General features: G+C 42.2%; 1 protein-coding gene across 2 annotated transcripts in view; it reads left to right on the top strand.

Annotated features, from left to right (window-relative positions):
* LOC126456755 (uncharacterized) overlaps positions 1-20,204 on the top strand; it is a 190,858-nt gene that overhangs the window by 162,385 nt on the left and 8,269 nt on the right. The window lies entirely within an intron of this gene.

Raw genomic sequence — 20,204 nt, 5'->3', positions numbered from 1 at the left:
GGCAGGGATGCCCATGAGGGTGACTGTCCACCTCCGTCTCCTCGTTGTGTGAACTGTCAAGGTGACCATGCCGCCTCCTCCCGCGACTGTCCTGTCTATAAGGAAGAACGCTGTATCCAAGAAATTCGGGTCAAAGAGAAAGTGTCCACCTCGGCTGCTCGCAAGCTATTGGCTAGTAGGAAGCCCACGCTGCTCCCAGCGGGGAAATACAGTACTGTCCTCGCCTCTCCTCGGACTACCCGGGAGGTAGCAACCCAGACATGCGATCTGACCTTCAGCACCACGGTCGTCCATTCGGCCAGTGCTAAGATCGCGCGGTCGACGTCTCCTCTTCCTCCCATCACCCCACAGACACGAGCACCTTCCTCAGCTTCTGCTAAGACGAAGGCATCGAAGTCAGATGCACGGGCCTTCAAGAAGGAACCATCCCGTGCAGACTTCCTCCGTACCTCGACCTCCCAGCCTTCGGCCGGTACTTCCACTACACGTCCTTCCAAAAAGGCGCATAGGAAGCACAGTTCTCCTTCTCCGCCACGGCGCATTTCTTCTCCTGCGCCACCCAGCGGTTGCCGCCCCAGGCCGTCATCCGTTTCGCCTGGCCGCACCGCTGGTAGCCGTACATCTGGCCGTTCACTGGCGGAGGAAGCTCCCCCTCCCGGCCATCCTCCCAAGATGGCCGATGACCCTATAGACCCTATGGACGACGACTGTCCGCCTACTGATAGCGGCGGCAGTGCTCGCTCGAAGCCAGGCCCTAAGCGGCCTTCGAGGTGACCACTTCTCTCATCTTCCTTTTCTTACGATGGCACTTATTCACTGGAATATTCGCAGCATTCGCTCCAACCGAGAGGACTTGAAGTTGCTGCTCCGCTTGCACCGTCCGCTCGTCGTAGCCCTCCAGGAAACGAAGCTACGCCCTTGTGGTCAAATTGCCTTGGCACACTACACCTCTGTGCGTTTTGACCTACCCCCTGTGGTAGGTATCCCAGCTCATGGAGGGGTTATGTTGCTGGTCCGGGATGATATTTACTATGATCCCATCACGTTGCACACCGGCCTGCAGGCAGTTGCCATCCGCATTACTCTCCCCACTTTTACGTTTTCCTTTTGTACCGTTTACACTCCATCGTCATCTGCCGTTACCAGGGCAGACGTGATGCAACTTATTGCTCAGCTACCTGCACCATTTTTGTTAACTGGAGACTTCAATGCCCACCATCCCCTTTGGGGCTCTCCAGCATCTTGCCGAGGGGCTCCTTGTTAGCAGACCTTTTCAACCAGCTCGATCTTGTCTGCCTCAATACTGGCGCCCCTACTTTTCTTTCGGACACATCTCACACCTATTCCCATTTAGACCTCTCTATATGTACTCCCCAACTTGCACGCTGGTTTGAGTGGTATGCACTTTCTGATACATATTCGAGCGACCACTTCCCGTGTGTTATCCATCTCCTGCAGCATACCCCCTCTCCGTGCTTCTCTAATTGGACCATCTCCAAGGCAGACTGGGGGCTCTTCTCTTCCAGGGCGACCTTTCAGGATCAAACCTTTACAAGCTGCGATCGTCAGGTCGCACACCTCACGGAAGTCATTCTCGCTGCTGCTGAATATTCCATCCCTCACCCTCCTTCTTCTCCACGTCGCGTACCGGTCCCCTGGTGGACCGCAGCATGTAGAGACGCTTTACATGCTCGTCGACGTGCTTTACGCATGTTTAAACGCCACCCTACAGTGGCGAATTGTATCAATTATAAACGATTACGTGCTCAGTGTCGTCGTATTATCAAAGAAAGCAAGAAAGCCAGCTGGGCTGCTTTCACAAGCACCTTCAACAGTTTTACTCCTTCTTCTGTTGTCTGGGGTAGCCTGCGCCGGCTATCTGGCACTAAGGTCCACTCACCAGTTTCTGGCTTGAAGGTCGCGAATGACGTCCTTGTGGCCCCTGAGGCTGTCTCCAATGCCTTTGGCCGCTTTTTCGCAGAGGTTTCGAGCTCCGCTCATTACCACCCTGCCTTCCTCCCCCGCAAACAGGCAGAGGAGGCTAGGCCACCTAACTTCCGCTCCTCGAATTGTGAAAGTTATAATGCCCCATTCACCATGCGGGAACTCGAAAACGCACTTGGCCGATCACGGTCCTCTGCTCCAGGGCCAGATTCTATTCATATTCAGATGCTGAAGAACCTTTCTCCTGCGGGTAAAGGTTTTCTTCTTCGTACATACAATCGCATCTGGATTGAGGGACATGTTCCCGCATGCTGGCGCGAGTCTATTGTTGTCCCGATTCCTAAGCCGGGGAAGGACAAGCACTTGCCTTCCAGTTATCGACCTATCTCGCTTACCAGCTGTGTCTGTAAAGTGATGGAGCGCATGGTTAACTCTCGATTGGTTTGGCTGCTCGAGTCTCGACGCCTACTTACTAATGTACAATGTGGATTTCGTAGGCGCCGCTCTGCTGTTGACCATCTGGTTACCTTATCGACCTTCATTATGAATAACTTCTTGCGGAAGCGCCCAACCGCGGCTGTGTTCTTTGATTTGGAGAAGGCTTACGACACCTGTTGGAAGGCGGGCATTCTCCGCACCATGCATACATGGAGCCTTCGCGGTCGCCTCCCTCTTTTTATTCGTTCCTTTTTAATGGATCGACAGTTCAGGGTACGTGTGGGTTCTGTCCTGTCCGACACCTTTCGCCAGGAGAATGGGGTGCCACAGGGCTCAGTTTTGAGCGTCGCTCTCTTCGCCATCGCGATCAATCCAATAATGGATTGCCTCCCAGCTGATGTATCAGGCTCCCTTTTCGTGGACGATTTTACCATCTATTGCAGCGCGCAGTGTACACGTGTCCTGGAGCGCTGTCTTCAGCGTTCTCTAGACCGTCTTTACTCCTGGAGTGTCGCCAATGGCTTCCGTTTTTCTGCCGAGAAGACGGTCTGTATTAACTTCTGGCGCTACAGAGAGTTTCTCCCACCGTCCTTACGACTCGGTCCTGTTGCTCTCCCAATCGTGGAGACAACCAAATTTTTAGGCCTTACATTTGACAGGAAACTTAGCTGGTCTCCACATGTCATATTTGGCCGCCCGTTGTACCCGTTCTTTAAATGTCCTCCGTGTTCTCAGTGGTCTGTCGTGGGGAGCGGATCGAACCGTCCTACTTCGTCTATATCGGTCGATCGTCCGCTCCAAGCTGGATTATGGGAGCTTCGTATACTCCTCTGCACGGCCATCCATCTTACGCCGCCTCAACTCCATACAACATCGGGGTTTGCGACTTGCGATCGGAGCATTTTATACCAGTCCCGTAGAGAGTCTTCATGCTGATGCTGGCGAATTGCCACTCACCTACCGGCGCGATATACTGCTTTGTCGGTATGCCTGTCGGCTACTGTCAATGCCCGACCATCCGTCTTATCGTTCCTTTTTTGACGACTCTCTTGACCGTCAATACGCGTTGTATGTCTCTGCCCTGCTACCCCCTGGCGTTCGCTTTCGTCGCCTCCTTCAACACCTTAATTTTTCACTCCCTGCAACCTTTCGAGTGGGCGAGAGCCGCACGCCACCTTGGCTCCAGGCTCAGGTCCGCGTTCACCTCGACCTCAGCTCGCTCCCAAAAGAGGTCACCCCCGGTTTGGTCTACCACTCCCGTTTTTTGGAACTTCGTTCGAAGTTCATCGACATGACTTTCATTTATACAGATGGCTCTAAGACCAATGACGGGGTCGGGTGTTCCTTTATTGTCGAGGCACAAAGTTTCAAATACCGGCTCCATGGCCATTGTTCGGTCTTCACAGCTGAGCTCTTTGCCCTCTACCAGGCTGTTCTTTACATCTGCCGCCACCGACATTCTGCTTATGTCATCTGCTCAGATTCCCTGAGCGCCATCCAGAGCCTCAGTGATCCGTACCCGGTTCACCCTTTCGTCCACCGGATCCAACGCTCTCTTCAGCAGCTGGTGGACGTCGGTTCTCCACCTTGTACCACTGCTAATCATTCCCTCTCCTTTACCTTTCAAAAATGAAGTGAGCGAAAACTGGCTGTCCTTATGCTATGCTGGTTTTTTGTTTTTTTTTTTTTTTTCCTCCCCCCCCCCCCCCCCCCCCTTCATGTCTGTGCAGTCTCTAAACAAGATTTATATTTATATTAGTACTCATAGAATTTTTCTGCAGTCTGTCACAAAACTTTCTCAATGTTTCACAAAAAGATCGTCTTCCCTCCAGGGACCTGTGTTAGACTTCACAGTGTGTCTGCACAACTTGCATGTTGATCAAACCTACTGATGACAAATCTACCAGCACACCCTTGAATTGCTTCAAAGTTCATTTAATCTCACCTGGTAGGGATGTCAAACACTCGAGCAACACTCAGGAATGGGTCGCACAGGTGTTCTGCAAGCACTCTCCTTTAAAGATAAGCTACATGTTCCTGAAAGTCTCCCAGTAAACCTGAGCTGGTCTCACTAGCTCACACTCTTTAGTGCCACTTTGCAATATTACACCTATTTCTTTTATTTGTGTGGTTCTGTCAAGCAGTACCCCATATTGTGCGCGAACATTAAAGAATTGTTTTTCTTACTTACCTCCACTAACTTTCATTTTTCTTCACATTTAGAGCAAAATGCCATTTATTACAAAGAAATAAAAATTCTGTGCAAGTCATCCCTTATCCTCCTAAAGTCTTTCAGCAATGAGAGTGCTCTATACAGTCGAGCATTGTGAGCAAACAATTGCAGATTGCTGCTATTACTTTCCGCAGATCGTTTATGTATATAGAGAACAAGACCATTCCTATCCGACACCCTCATCTTTGAAGATCCCTTGCTATTCAGGACAAGAAACTGGGTTCTGTTAGTTGCCAGAGCCTTCGAGCCACTCAGTTATTCGAGAATCTGTCCTGTATGCTTTGAGGTTTGTTAACAGTCGCCAGTGTGGCACTGTCACACTGTCACACTTTCTGAAAATCTAGGAAGACAGAATCTATCGCCCTTCCCCCTCCGTTTCAATGATGTCCTGTGAGAGAAAGGGTGAGTTGAGTCGCACAGAAGTGGTACTTTCTGAACCTGTGCTGATCTGTCGACAGAAGCTTTTGTCAAAAGAAAATTTATTATATTCAGAATTAGAATAAACTCAAGAACTCTACGGCAATCCAACATTAATGTAAGAGATAGTAATAGAGAGAGATTCAGAAACAGTAGATGGAATCTATTAATAAAATGTTCTCGGGTTTCAAGCCGCATCAAGTAGTTTACTGCTCACGAGCTTTCGGCGGAGATCTGCTGTGCCACTGCCATTGTCAAATTGATGATACGTGTGGTTGTCATTGCCATGCTTATATTGCCACACCCTCGCACGTGACGTCACTGGTGCTCAGTCCCGCACCATATGTGGTAATGTTTTTGCTGCGCGACTGTCGGGCCCGCTTCAACTCCCTCAAAACTAGATTCTGTGCTGTACTCAGCTGCAATCCACCATCTCTATTGAAGGTGGTGTCAGAAATTCTAATCTCTATGGCCTTGTTTATTACACTATCCCAGAAGCCATTAGTCCGTTTAATAATAGACGTCGCATCGAATGCAATTCGATGTCAGTTTTCCATAGCATGTTCTGCTACAGCTTACTTTTCAGGATAGCGCAGACAGTAACACCTTTCACGCTCTATGCAGCACTGTTCAATAGTGCGAACAGTCTGGCTGACATAGAACTGCCCACATCCCACACAGTATCTTGTAAATTTCTGGCTTTCTGAGGCCTACATCATCTTTAACAGATTTCATTAGTTGCTGGATCTTTGCTAGGGGCCTGAAGATTGTGTCTATTTTATGCCTCTTCAGGAGCTGACTAATCTTCCTGTTGTCAAACCACAAAATGGTAAGAATGCAACCTGCTTGGTGTCTTCTTCAGAGGTCTTCTTCCTTTGAGACTTGGATGACACTGCTTGTGAGATCTGTTTGTAGTTGTGACTGTTTTCCTTAAAAACTTTGCGTAAGTGGCTCAATTCTCTCGGCAAGTTTTTCAGCATCTGAGACAGTTTCAGCTCGATGTACTAAGGTCCTCAGAACTGTCTGTTTCTGTGCTGGGTGATGGAAGCTGGTGGCATTCAGATACCGATCCGTGTGGGTGGGCTTGCAGTAAACGCTATGAACTAGACCCATCGGGTTTACGATGGACAAGCACGTCGAAGAACGGCAGGGAACCCTCCTTATCTACTTCCATTGTGAAGTTGATGTGGTCGTGGATGTTGTTGAGGTGCTCCAGGAACTCTTCTAACTTTTCTTGTCCATATGGCCAAATAACGAAGGTATCGTCGATGTAGTGGTAAAAACAGCTCAGCTTTGCAGCAGCTGTGTCAAGGCGATGTCTTCTAAATGCTCCATAAAGAGGTCTACTACTACTGGAGCTAATGGACTTCCCATCACCATGCCGTCAGTTTGGTTAAAATATTCTCCATCATGCAAGCATTTTGAAGACATTGAAGTAAACGACAGAAATCGGCGGGAAGAAGCAATATTAGAGAACGCACTCATCACTGTCAAATGACTGGGCCGCAATGCGACTTCGATCCCACCGTACCCTGTGCCGTGCCGATGACGCAGACACTTCTGGCGCAGCCGGGACGTGAATTGCAATCTACCACCTAAGCCTCAGGGTGCCAGGGGCATACCACCACACCTTGTGCCCGGGATCATGACACAGCTCACAGCCCGATGTCCCCATAGCTGTTGCTGCCAGCCACAATCACTGCGGCCAGGAAACAGGGAAAGCACGGCAGCAGAACACTCGATCAGCAGACAGAGGCTGTCACCTCTGAGGAGGTACCATCGTACTCTCTTCTTGTAATCGAGCCTTGGTAAAGTAGTTAAGATAGACCACCTTAGAGTCCCAGAATTCTCTCTCTGCTGAGAATCCAAGCGCACACTAAGCTATCGGATCCATCCTGTTATATTAGACAGTGGATGGTAATATTGCAGGTGCAGTCTTTCACCCTAATTATATACACTGGAGTTATGTGCTTTTTTCCTGTCACCTGGGACTTTGTCTGAGCAACAGATTTGTCATAAAAGTGATAAAAGTGGTCAGTGCTGAAGAAAATTGTCTGGAAAACCAAATTTTGATTCCATCTGAACATGGCGACTTAACTGTTAGCAACTTGTTCAGCTGTTCTAGTGGACCAGGGATTTAAATTTCTGTGTCCTGTGTAGAGGAGTTTGAACGATGATCGAGAAACAGTATATCTGTGCAGTCCTCAGGGGTGAAGGATATTTCAAACGCAAAATTTAAAACTTCAGCTTCCTTTAGTTGTTTTCTGTTGCTACGCCATATTGAATGGAAGCCATTAAACTGCTTAGCAATTTTAGATAGAACCAGAATTTTCTAAGATTTTCAGCAGTGTCTTTCACTATTGTATGCTTCACGCTTTCTTTTTGTAGATGTGTGAAATTTTAACTTTTGCTTCTAGGCATTTCTGAGGTATTTTTTTAGCTCAGGGTGCAACAGTGTGTTTTTTACATTTTCCAAATTTTGTTATTATGTAGTTCTAGGTCTCCTCTGTTCTTAATCCACTTAATCAGCACACATGTCAAATTTAGTCAGTCAGTTTAAACTTTGTCCTTCATTCCATTACGTCCATTCATTGTCTGAGTGGGAACAGCAGCTGTTATTTTCCCAAGTGTGTACATCTCTACTGTATCACTTAATGATGGTGTCCTGTTCGTTAAAATTTTTGGATCTCTGGCTGGGACTACTGAGGCATGCCACCATCAGGAGAAACAAAACTTGGTATTCTATGCATCACAAAACAGTGTGTTAGATCTCGTAACTGGATAACTAGGTTAGAGAATTTACAAAGGGAAATGGACAGATTGAAGTAAAGTATAGTAGAAATTAGTGAAGTGTGGTGACAGAAAGAATGAGACTTAAGATAGGTGTGTGCAGGAATACAAACACGAGATCAAATAGCGGTAACGCAAAAGTAGGTTTGGTAATGCATAATATATAAGGCAGTCAAATGAAAATGAAAATGAGACACATGGAAAGAAAGGTAAGTAAACTGTTCATTATTTCAGTAGTAATCACCAGAACTGTTAATGTTTATCCCACTGAGAGACAAGATGCTCAGTGCCCTCGTGGAATAATGTTTGCAGTTGCCTACAGAACCAAGATTGTACAGAGATGTGCATCTCTTTGTCTGAAGAAAACTGATGGTCACAAATATCTTTCTTCAGGCCTTGAAGGATATAGAAATCACACAGGAAGAGATTGAGATGGTATGGGGGATGTGTAAGGGCTTCCCAGTAAAACTTTTACAGTGGAGTCAAAACAACCTCGGCAACGTGTGCATAGGCATTGTCCTGCGAGAGAATGATGCTGTCTGTCCATATTCTTGGGTGTTTGGACTTGATTGTGAACTTCAGTTATTCCAAAGTGCCCATGTACTGCTGTGCATTTTGTGGTTTTGTGTTCTAGAATGTCAATGGGCAGCTGGTCTTTGCAGTCAAAGAAAAAAGGTCATGTGACTTTCTAGGAGCTGATGTTACACAGCTTTGGATTTTTTGGTGGGGGTGAATCAGTGTGCTTCCATTGTTGCCTCTGACACTTGCTATCAGGCTAAAAATGACACCGTCTTGTTCTGTGTCTGCAGTAAAAAATTGCACTACACCTTACTTTTCCTCGTCGCCAGCCTATATAGTGAAGTTGGATGCACGTGACTTGCTGACATTGTGTTGAGCAGATCTAACAAATGGCACAATAGTGAATTTTGAAGCCATTCCTTTCAAATTCCCAGTAGAGGGCACTTGTATATGTGCACCTACCTGCATTACTGACATCTGCACTTTGTTTGTTATATATCATCTCGTTTTAATGTGATTGCATCTTATAGTAATGTGGGTAAGCTGCTATGAACAGTGTAGTGAAGGCATTATAGTAGTCAAGAGAGACAAAACTAACACCCATCACAGTAGTGAAAGTTTATACGCCAACTTGTTTCACAAATAAGAAATTTGGAACAGTCTGTGATGAAATTAAAGAATCTTGTTTCCGAAAAACAATTAGTGTGTGAAAGAGAAACCACTAAAATTGGGTCCATACTATAGATTTCGGAGGAGGAGAGAAAGAGTAGCAGTCAAACAATGAATAGTTTGTGGGAAAGGGAGAAAAGTGGTGGTCAAGATGCCTCGGGTAACCTAAAGTTCCACACAGTACGCAGTTGGCAATTCGGGATGACAAAAAAGGAAATTATTCAGATAACTTAATTGTGATGGGGTATTGGAATTCTGTAGCAGGAAACAGAATAAAACGAAAAATTGTAGGATAACATGGATTGGGGAAAAGGAGTGGAATAGGAAACTACCTTGTACAATTTAGATTGATGGAAGAAGACTGTAAATGGGGAAGAAACCTTAAGACATCGGAAGATTTCAGATAGGGTACATAATAGTAAGACAGATTTCAAAATGAAACTAGATTAGAGAGTGGGACACTAAAAGTTGGAAATGTCTTGTGGTATTTGGGCTGTAAAAGAATTGATGGCAAAATGTTAACAAATGTCTTCTGAAGAGATTTGTCAGGAGTGTACCTATGTACGTAAATGAAATGCAGACACTAAGCAGTTCACATTAGAAGAGAAATGTGGTGCTACAGAGTAGATGGTTAGATTAACAGATGAGGAGGCACTGAATCAAACTGAGGAAAAAAGAAATGTATGGCACAACTTGAATGAAAGAAGGGACTGGTTGTAAGACACACCCTGAGGCCTCAAGGAGTACCATAAGTGCAACTGCAATTGAGGAGCATCTGTTGAGAGGCCAGACAAATGTGCAGTTCCTGAAGAGAGGCATTTTCAGGAGTCATAAGGACACGATCGATCGATCTGATGTCGTAACATCAGCCAACTTGGCCCTACCGAGTGAGGTGGTGCAGTGGTTAGCACACTGGACTCGCATTCTGGAGGACGACGGTTCAATCCCGCATCTGGTCGTCCTGATTAAGGTTTTCCGTGATTTCCCTAAATCGCTTCAGACAAATGCCAGGATGGTTCCTTCGAAAGGGCACAGCCGAATTCCTTCCTCATCCTTCCCTTATCCGATGAGACCGATGACCTCGCAGTTTGGTCTCTTTTCCCCAAATAACCCAACATGGCCTTGCTGTGCCGGTACTGCAGCACATGCAGCTATACTATTTGATTAAATGATGATGGCATCTGCACGGGTAAAATATTCTGGAGGTAAAATAGTTCCCCATTCGGATATCTGCACAGAGCCTACTCGGGGAAAATGTCGTCATTGGGACAAATAAAACTGAAATTCTACTCTCGCTGTGTAATGCTAGGTACGTTAAGCAGGCAGGTAGGCCAGAAAATTAAAAAACGGAAATATATAGTTTGAAGTTAGATATAAGGGTGGAGGGATTACTGAAGTTCAGTGGCAGGAGGAACAATACTTTGTCACGTCACTAATCCTACCTGTTACGAAATAATCCTTGGCAGTTGTGCAGTTTCACTGGATCACCACCTGAAAATGGTATTGTAGGATTTATCCTTAAAATGAATAGTCAGAAGCTGCTTTTGGCAGTTCAAAATTGGAAGTTTACCAATCCTTAATTGTGTCCTTAACATCCTAATGGCAATGAGTGTCTCACAGTAGAGTAGTTACTATGGACATACCCAGAGCTTAACCCATTAGCATACAATGTTGTGAGAGAGATGTACCTTGCCAACCTGGCCAAACATCAACTAGACATATCAGAGACGTAGTACATTTACTGCGCCAAACAAGCGCATATCGTATGAGAGATGTCGTCGGTCAGCCCGCACCAAATGTAAACAGAACATCTGACACGTTGCGGAGCAGATAGAGTGCACAAGGCATACAGAAGTGTTCTTCGCCGCATTCGGTCCTGCCGACATCACAAAAATACCTTCACAATGTTCCCGATGTGTAGCAAATGTGTTCACGAGGAAAGGGAGATATATATCTGGTGGCATAGCCAACAATGATTTTACAGGATATTCTGACAGCAGCAGTGACAGTGGTAGTGACGTTTTACCTCCTGTACGAAAACAGTGTGAGCGGCTGCTGATCGAAGATGATACTGACAGAGGAGAGCAAACCTACCAGCAACAATGACTCGTGGACGTGGCAAAAGAAAGACAATGAACCAACAATCTGGACATATACGGAAAATCCTGGAATAAAGGAAGCAGCTTTACAGCACGTGAGTACAAGCATAAGAGAATTCGACGTTTTCTATGTAATATTTAATAGTACATTTTGGGAAATCATCGTAACTTAGACGAATAGATATGCACAATACATACTCAACAATGAACAGAAGAGACAAAAAATAGACCAAAAATGGTCAATCAGCTGTAATGAAATAAATATACATTGCGCTATGTATAATCGTGGCTGAAGTAAGGAAACCATCAATTCAGATGTACTGGTCTAGGATGGCCGTTATAGAAACGTCAATATTTAGGAAGTCGATGCCATTCAGGAGATTTCTGCACATAAGTAGATTTCTGCATCTAGCGAATAACAGTTAGCCAACAACACAGTTAAGCTGTACAAACTAAGGCCAGTCATAGATATGTTCAGTCAAAAATTTAAGGAAGTGTACACAGTGCAAGAGAATATTGTCATTGATGAATCATTAATGAAATTTAAGGGGTGCTTATCCTGCAAACAACTTAACCCATCTAAAGGAGCGAGGTTTTGTATTAAAATTTATAAATTGTGTGAGTCAAGTTCAGGATACTGCTATGATTTTAAGATATACATGTGATGCTAATGGTAGTGCCTCTGAAAGTGTAGTTCTAGTACTATCACAGTCGGTATTACACAAAGGGCATACTTTATATTTAGATAACTGGTTTTCTTCGTGGAAGCTTTTCAAAACTCTCCTCACCAATAAAACTAATGTGATTGGAACAGTGTGCTCAAACAGAAAAAATATGCCCACATACTTCCTGAAGACAAAATTAAAGAAGGTAGAATATACAATGAGGAGTTGTAATGGAATATTGGCACTAAAATGGAAAGATAAACGAGACGTTTACATTCTTTCCACAAGACATTCAACAGCAGAAATGATTGCCACAGACACATCTCTCCGCAATGCACCGTGGAAACCGAAATGTGTCGCTGAATACAATAGAGGCACGATTGGAATTGATCGCCAAGATCAGATGCTCGCATGCTTCCCTGTGATGAGAAAATGTATGAAAGGATACCGCAAGATATTCTTTTACCTATTTGATGTTGCTTTATTTAACACGTACATTTTGTGTTACAAAATACATTGTGGCAAATGACAGAGCTACGCAGAATATAGGATTCACATTGCAGAATCACTGTTGAAAACTACACCTTTACTGGAATGTAATCGGAAGGGACGATTAGCATCCAGCGATATACCACAAAGACTGCACATGCAACATTGGGCACATTTTCCCAAACACATTGATCCAACACCATCAAAAGTAGATCCTGCGAGAGCTTGTGTAGTGTGCAAAAAGCATAAGCGACGCAGCGAAACATGGGAATGCAAAAAGTGCAGGATTGCATTACATGTACCAGATTGTTTTGAACGATATCATAAACCGAAGACTATTAAATTCGCGTACACGTCATTGTGAAGACGTTGCGTTTGAAAATATGTTTGCCAACGTACTAACGTAACAGGTCCCAGAATGTTTTGAGCAAAATATTATACAGTCTTAGATCATAACATTGTTGTGAATATTATATTAAGATGTATTTCATCAATGTATGTTTGCTTATAAAGGGAAATAAAACGTTTGTGAATATATTGTTGCATTTCAGACAAAGAATGTTTAGTTTCCAATGGGCAACTAATGGTCATTATTTATGATACCTGTAGAAATGTCACGTTACTGGCATCTCACACACGTACTTACAAATCCCAAGGGAGTCTGCACGACTTCGGACACCACCATACATAGTGCCTTAGCCTGTGTAAGCGCTGGGAGTCGTAAGGCGCTTCCGTACCTTGCAGCCCCTTACGGCTCATGCTAACGGAACTTAAATCGTAAGGCAAATGGTTAATAGTGCTTGTCTTGCCAGAAAAGAAGAGCACACTGTACAGATGAAGTGATAAATAGTTGCTTCACATGCACATTTGTAAATACAAGACATGACAATTAGTATAACCACCAACATTCCTTATACACATTTTAATAAATACAACTGCTCTTGTCTATAAGGTATACCTACTTAGTCTTGAGGAGATGATGCCTCAGCTGCTTAGTTTTATGTTTTATTCCTGAAGAGGGCTTTCACCACTCTAAGAGCAGGCCACTTAAAACTTATCGGCCCATTGAGGGGTCAGCAGAAGACTGTCGCCTCCCCTGCCCAGACTGGGCTGCGGTCGTCTGGGCTCAGTGGCCCAGCCCAGCCGTCAACCTGCCTGCTCTTCCACTCTTCTCCCCACACTCTCACAAGTTCTTTGACTTGTTCATCTTGTGTCTATCTGTGCTGCTCTTGTCCAGTCCATGTTCATAGCCTTTCTGAGTGTGATACCTCTGGCAAGTGGCAGGGGGTGGGTGATGTATGTACCCTCATTGCAATCTGTTTTCGGGGACTTCCTGCTGCTCCTTGGATATGGCATCTCACCGGCCCCTCTTCTTATAACCCCCCCCCCCGCCCCCTATCTAACATTTTGCCCTTTGCTAGACCTCGGGGTTTTCTTCCCCTAGGTTTTGCACGGTGTCTCCTCTCCTCCTCTTGTCTCCTCCTCCTTCGTCATTGGTAGTGGTTGTGGTTTGTTTGGTTCTCTCTTCTCTCTTCTTGCTTCTTTACGCACTCGGCAATTCCTCAGGGTCGTATGTTTGAGGAAGTGGGGAAACGGAACATGTTATGATCTTTTCGAAATCGTGATACACAACAAGACATTAAGAACTTCCAATTTATAGCTTTCGTTAGAGTATGGCAGGAAACGGAAAAGAAAGTGTCACTGTGTTGGTAAAAGTGAAAACATTGATGTGAAATTGTAGTTTCTTCAGTTGGTCGTTTACTGAAATGAGAGACAACACATGAATTGTCTTTTTATGTAACTGTAGTTTGTTGAGGTCCTGATTTGGCTAAAAACAGTCACATTCACTCGGAACTCGATCATAATTAGTGTGTGTGTGTGTGTGTGTGTGTGTGTGTGTGTGTGTGTGTGTTTTTTATTTTCAACTTACAATTCTGTTCCAGCTACACGTAACCCAAGACTGTTGTTATGTTGCTATGCAACCATACAATCAAATCTAATTCCCGAAATCTGTCTTTTCTCTCGTGAATTGATTGTCTTTCGTAACAGTTAATAAAAAGTCAGTTCAGAATCGTATGCTTTCTCAAAACAACTTCCGATGTAATTATTATTGGTAATAATTCTTTGTTTTAAGTGAAGTCCACAATGATGCTGTAGCGCGATCCCTTGTAACATATATCGCGCCTCGCTGATAAAGTCCGCAAGATGTGACCTTTATTTGGACAGCTAGCTTATTCCTTTTTGTTTCTCTCTCTCTCTTCCTTTTACCACTCAAAGGACTCAATTAATTAATTGATTAATTAATTAATTAGAATTGCCCTCTACACAATCAGTTAGGACTAAAACACGAAATTCACTTATCGTGCAGCAGAGTAACTTGATAGTGCTAACACCTGTCTTTATCAAAGAACAAATATACTTCTTCATTGTCAAGTCTATGTCAAATCACTATTATATCACTGTGAATACGATATAATAGTCACACGATTTTTACTCATATCTTACATTAATATTGGGGTACATACATTTAGATATATATTTTTAAAAAGAATTTCAATTCAGCATGACGTCGCGCATTAACACTTGCTGTTACTCTACCAACCCAACATGACACTACGCTTTTCTGGGAATCGAAACTTCGCTGTTAAATTACTTTTGGAGCATTTCTTTCTTTTACCACGATTGACACGTTATGTAAGGTTACAATGGTAAGCCATCTCTGATGTACAATCATGTAGACCTATATTTTCAAGGAAAACGGGACTGATTACCTTGTAGTTTGGTCCCTTTAATCATCCAGCCAGTCAGTCTTGATGAAACAAATCTAAATTTTGTCACTAATGTGCCCTGAAGCTAAATTGAACAACGGCGGAGACAAGATCAGCTCTGTATGCTACTGATAACAAGCCTGGGTGGAAGCTAAAGTAAAATAACCTGAAATGGTGCGAGCTTTGACCTAATGTGAAGATACTGTTCAACTTCTTTAATTTGTAATAGTTCATAAATTCCGCAGGTAAGAATTTCTGTATTTCACTGGCAAACATTATTATTATTATTATTATTATTATTATTATTATTATTATTATTATTTCTTTCTTGTCTCAGACGTTATGTCTGGTTAAAAATGGAAGGTGACGCGGACCTTGATCAAGCGTGACTTCCTTTTAACTGTACGGTATATGTTACATTGCTTTTAGGAACTTTCGGGTAATTGGACAAGTGTCAATAATTACAGATTTCTGTAGTTGTATATATAAGTTTGGATGTAGCTGTATTGCATTGATGCACTGGTGGATATTGTGTGGTATGACTCCTGTAGTTGATAGTATAATTGGTATGATGTCAAATTTATCCTGATGCCACATGTCCTTGACTTCCTCAGCCAGTTGGATGTATTTTTCAATTTTTTTCTCCTGTTTTCTTTTGTATATTTGTTGTATTGGGTATGGATATTTCGATTAGTTGTGTTAATTTCTTCTTTTTATTGGTGAGTATGATGTCAGGTTTGTTATGTGGTGTTGTTTTATCTGTTATAAAGGTTCTGTTCCAGTATAATACGTATTCATCGTTCTCCAGTACATTTTGTGGTGCATACTTGTATGTGGGAACATGTTGTTTTATAAGTTTATGTTGTAAGGCAAGCTGTTGATGTATTATTTTTGCTACATTGTCATGTCTTCTGGGGTATTCTGTGTTTGCTAGTATTGTACCTCCACTTGTGATGTGATCTACTGTTTCTATTTGTTGTTTGCAAAGTCTGCATTTATCTGTTGTGGTATTGGGATCTTTAATAATATGCTTGCTGTAATATCTGGTGTTTATTGTTTGATCCTGTGTTACAATCATGAATCCTTCCATCTCACTGTATATATTGCCTTTTCTTAGCCATGTGTTGGATGCATCTTGATCGATGTGTGGCTGTGTTAGATGATACGGGTGCTTGCCATGTAGTGTTTTCTTTTTCCAATTTACTTTCTTCATCTGTTGGTGTTATGTGATCTAAAGGGTTGTAGAAGTGGTTATGAAATAACAGTGGTGTAGCCAATGTATTTGTATGAGTGATTGCTTTGTGTATTTTGCTAGTTTCTGCTCGTTCTATAAAGAATTTTCTTAAATTGTCTACCTGTCCACAATGCAGGTTTTTTATGTCGATAAATCCCCTTCCTCCTTCCTTTCTGCTTAATGTGAATCTTTCAGTTGCTGAATGTATGTGATGTATTATATATTTGTGGCATTGTGATCGTGTAAGTGTATTGAGTGCTTCTAGGTCTGTGTTACTTCATTTCACTACTCCAAATGAGTAGGTCAATATTGGTATAGCATAAGTATTTATAGCTTTGGTCTTGTTTCTTGCTGTCAATTCTGTTTTCAGTATTTTTGTTAGTCTTTGTCTATATTTTTCTTTTAGTTCTCCTTTAATATTTGTATTATCTATTCCTATTTTTTGTCTGTATCCTAGATATTTATAGGCATCTGTTTTTTCCATCGCTTCTATGCAGTCGCTGTGGTTATCCAATATGTAATCTTCTTGTTTAGTGTGTTTTCCCTTGACTATGCTATTTTTCTTACATTTGTCTGTTCCAAAAGCCACATTTATATCATTGCTGAATACTTCTGTTATCTTTAGTAATTGGTTGAGTTGTTGATTTGTTGCTGCCAGTAGTTTTAGATCATCCATGTATAGCAGATGTGTGATTTTGTGTGGGTATGTTCCAGTAATATTGTATCCATAATTTGTATTATTTAGCATGTTGGATAGTGGGTTCAGAGCAAGGCAGAACCAGAAAGGACTTAATGAGTCTCCTTGGTATATTCCACGCTTAATCTGTATTGTCTGTGATGTGATATTATTTGAATTTGTTTGGATATTAAGTGTGGTTTTCCAATTTTTCATTACTATGTTTAGGAACTGTATCAATTTAGGATCTACTTTGTATATTTCCAAAAATCTGTAGTAACCATGAGTGGGGTACACTATCAAAAGCTTTTTGGTAATCAATGTGTGCATAGTGTAGCGACCTTTGTTTAGTTTTAGCTTGATATGTCACCTCTGCATCTATTATCAGTTGCTCTTTACATCCTCGTGCTCCTTTGCAACAGCCTTTTCGTCCTTCATTTATAATTTTGTTCTGTGTTGTATGTGTCATTAATTACTGTGTAATGACTGAAGTTAATATTTTGTATATTGTTGGTAGTCATGTTATGGGGCGATATTTAGCTGGGTTTGCTGTGTCTGCTTGATCTTTAGGTTTCAGGTAAGTTATTCCATGTGTAAGTGTATCAGGGACTGCGTATGGGTCTGCAATGTAACTGTTAAATAATTTAGTTAGATGTGAATGTGTTGAGGTGAATTTATTTAGCCAGAAATTTGCTATTTTATCTTTTCCAGGGGCTTTCCAATTGTGCGTAGAATTAATTTCTCGGGTGACTTCATGTTGCAAAATTATCACTTCAGGCATTTGTGGTATTGTATGTGTCTGTTTCTGCTTGTATCCACTGTGCATGTCTGTTATGGTGTACCGGATTTGACCATATGTTGCTCCAGAAGTGTTACATGTCTGTGGATTGTCTATTTTAATGTGTGTCTTATCTGTTGTCTGGTAAAATTTATTTTGGTTTGTATTGAATGTTTGGTTTTGTTTCCTTCTGTTTTCACTTCTTTTGTATCTTCTAAGTCGTTTGGCCAATGGTTGTAATTCCTGTTTCTTTTCATCTAATTGCTCTATCGCTTCTTGTTGAGAGATTTTATGTAACCTTTTTCGTTTTTTGTCTGATATTTCATTTCTTATAAATTGTGTTAGCTGTCCGATGTCTTTTCTCAGTTTTTCTATTCAGATCTGTAGCCTGTGTTGCCATGCTGATTTTATGGGTTTCTTCTGTGTGTTGGTTGGTTCTGATCTCCATGGGCTTTATTATTAGTATTATTTGTTTATATATTATTTCTCATGAGCAGCGTCTATTAGAATATGCAGTACTAAATTGTGCTTAAGCAGTTGGGACTCTCGGGTTTATGACCATGAGATCCATATTGTGTATTGAAATGTAGTTATTAATAATTTGGTAATTTTAATCAGGCATTCCTGCTCATCAATATGAGGGTCAGCTGGTTAAAGAAAATCGGGCAATCAAAAGTATACCAACAGATCCCAGAAATTTACAGCAATTTAGCTCTAATTGGCATGTATGAAATTTAACTTTCGATTGCCACCATTCCTGATAAAACCAATGGTCTCCTCATCGAAACGAGGCCAACAACTGAAGTGATTATAGTAACTTTTTGTAGGGATTTGTTTCTACAAACGTGATAATTTGTATAACATTTGATTAATGTAGGAACTCTAACATCGCAATTTTGAAAAGAAAATTGGCAAACATTTTGTATAGACCTAAATATGTGAAATAGGACTGCCTACAAAACACCATTACGGGAGTCGACCTGCTTTTTCACGGCTTCTCATCAGGTGAGTGAAGGGTTATAAATAAAAAATCAAACAGGGCTAATGCAGGATTAGGTCTAACAATGGATAAGAAAACAAGAATGTGGGTAAGCTGCTATGAACAGCACAGTGAACACATTGTCACAGCCAAGATGGGCACAAAGCGAACACCCACCACAATAATACAAATTTATATACCAACTATCTCTGCAGATTCAAGATAAGTATGAGATAAAAGACATTACGTAATAGTTGACAGAGATGAAAATTTGTGATGGAGTGGAATTTGGTAGTAGAAATAGGAAGAAAAAGAAAAATACTAGGTTTATGTGAGCTGGGGAGAAAGGAATGAAGTAGGAATCCACCTGGTAAAATTGTACAGAGAGCTTAATTTAATCATTGCTAACACTTGGTTTAAGAATCGTGAGAAAGAGATCTGGAGTCATGGGAATGTTCCAGATTGATTATGTAATGGTGAGATGGGGATTTCGGAACCAGATCTGCAACTATAATACATTTTAAGGGGCACAATTTGAGGTTATCAGTAGCAGATTTAAACTGAAGAAATTCCAAAAATCTAAGATATTAAGGAGATATGGGGCCTGGATAAACAGAAAGAATCGGAGGCTGTTGAGAGTTTCAGTGGGAGCATTAGGCCGACAATTGACAGGAATGGGAGAAAAGAATACAGTAGATGATGAACAGGCAGCCACAAGAGATGAAACAGTGAACTTAGCAGAGGATAAAATAGCTAAAAAGATAAGGCCTATTAGATATCACTTGATATCACAAGAGATACTGAATCTAATTGATGAAATTGGAAAATATAAAAGTACTTCAAGTGAAGCAGCTGAAAAGGGAATACAAACATCTAAAAAATGGCATTCACAGGAAGTGCAAAATGGCAAATCGAGAATGGCTAGGAGGCAAGTATAAGAATATAGAATCATACACCACAAGGTGGGGAAAAAGGGAAAGCTGAAAGGTGGAAGGAGTACAAGGGATATGAACCTGAAGGCAGTATTATAGAAAGGGAAGAGGATGTAGAAGATGAGATGGGAGATATGAGACTCCAAAAAGAATTGACAGAGCACCAAAAGATATAAGCCACACCAAGGCTCCTGGAGTAGAGAACATTCTGTCAGAACTGCTGATTTCTGAGGTCGAGAAATCTGTCAATGTCAAATATAAATTCAAATGTTACAAAGTCTTCCTGAATGTATTTGTCTGGAATGCAAGCGTGTACCCAAGTGAAACATGGTCAGCAAGCAGTTCAAACAAGAAAATAGCTTTTGAAATGGGAAGGTGCAGAATAATGCTGAAGATTAGATGGGGAGGTCATGTGGCCAATGCGGTGTTACTGATTAAAGTTGAGGAGAAAATAAATTTCTGGCATAATTTGACTAAAAGAAAGGATTCGTTGAGACGACACATTCTAAAGAGCTGACATTTTTTGCACCTTGTGCTGATCGTCTGTGACATCATCCTGGATTCACACCCCTTT

The sequence above is a fragment of the Schistocerca serialis genome, chromosome 2, assembly GCF_023864345.2.
Source record: "Schistocerca serialis cubense isolate TAMUIC-IGC-003099 chromosome 2, iqSchSeri2.2, whole genome shotgun sequence".
NCBI classification, from domain to species: Eukaryota; Metazoa; Arthropoda; class Insecta; order Orthoptera; family Acrididae; genus Schistocerca; species Schistocerca serialis.
The sequence above is the reverse complement of the archived record's forward strand: the minus strand, read 5'-3'. Positions and strand labels throughout refer to the sequence as shown.